Source organism: Homalodisca vitripennis, unplaced genomic scaffold, assembly GCF_021130785.1.
Source record: "Homalodisca vitripennis isolate AUS2020 unplaced genomic scaffold, UT_GWSS_2.1 ScUCBcl_5231;HRSCAF=11869, whole genome shotgun sequence".
Lineage (NCBI taxonomy): Eukaryota > Metazoa > Arthropoda > Insecta > Hemiptera > Cicadellidae > Homalodisca > Homalodisca vitripennis.
The window spans coordinates 7,021-8,154 of NW_025781345.1; the positions used below are offsets into that span (position 1 = coordinate 7,021).

The 1,134-nt window shown below is 38.4% G+C and overlaps 1 non-coding gene across 1 annotated transcript; it reads left to right on the forward strand.

Annotated features, from left to right (window-relative positions):
• Positions 1–297: 297 nt before the first annotated feature.
• Positions 298–371, forward strand: Trnav-aac. Its single transcript has one exon. It is a non-coding gene; the product is annotated as a tRNA-Val (tRNA).
• The last annotated feature ends 763 nt before the right edge of the window (positions 372–1,134 follow it).

Genomic DNA, 1,134 nt, shown 5'->3' on the forward strand with positions numbered 1-1,134 from the left:
TAAAAGTTGCACTACCAAAGGTTAAAACTATTTTACTCCAAACCAATATCAATTTACGATCCGTTACAACATATTAGTATTTTTACATTTTTTTTAATACACAAATGTGTATCATTGTTAATAAACGATACAAATCCATGATTCTGAAAATTTTATAAAAAAAAAAACACCCAATTTTAAGATATAAGTTTATTACAAAAGTCTACTATTACCAAATAATTACTAATGTTGTATTCGTTTGTAGAATATTGGTATTGTTCAAATTATTAACTCCTTATTTGCCATATTAGGTATGGGGTTTCCGTGGTGTAGCGGTTATCACGTCTGCCTAACACGCAGAAGGTCCCCAGTTTCGATCCTGGGCGGAAACAATACCATTTTTTGCTTACGAAAAATCTAAAACTACAATAAATTGTAACGTGTTACGTGGGGTAAGAACCGGGTATAAATGTACAACAACATTTGTCTTTATATTTCAAAAACAGTTTTTTAAACTTTTTAAAACTAGTCAATACAAGAATCGAATTATTTTTAAACTACTTGTATTCACAAAATATGTTAAAGGGTGGCCAGTTGCCGGTCTGAGACGTAGAATCTATTATATAAGAACTCATATGCACATATTGAGCTATGCTGCACTAAGCTTCGACTTTTTCTTTTTTTCTCTCTTAGGACAAGAAGCTTATAAATTGCACCTAGTCCTATAAGAACTTATATGCGCTGCTCTCCTGAATGCGTAAGGTTGGGGGTAGGAGCCACCTCTTATCGAGATCCATGAGGAAGAATTTAGGGCACTAATCTCAAGTCATGTCCCCTCGAAAGAAAGGGAGGCCAGGCCTGAACCAGCCTCTCCAGTCAAAGGAGGCAGGGGATGGCACACCCTTATGCTGAGGGTAGCTAGAACCTTTGACAATTAGGGAACGAATCCCACCAACTGCAACAGTCATCTCCCGCAGTAGACTAGACCTATCGAACTATCCTTGTACCCCAGAATCTCGACATTTACGGTTAGTGAGGTGCCGCTCCTGGACATCCATAAGGGTGCCCAGATTTAAGTGACACATCGGATTTTGCTGTGCCCAGTGGTAGGTTCAACTGGAAGGTATAAACCAGCCAGGACGATCCCTGCTGGGT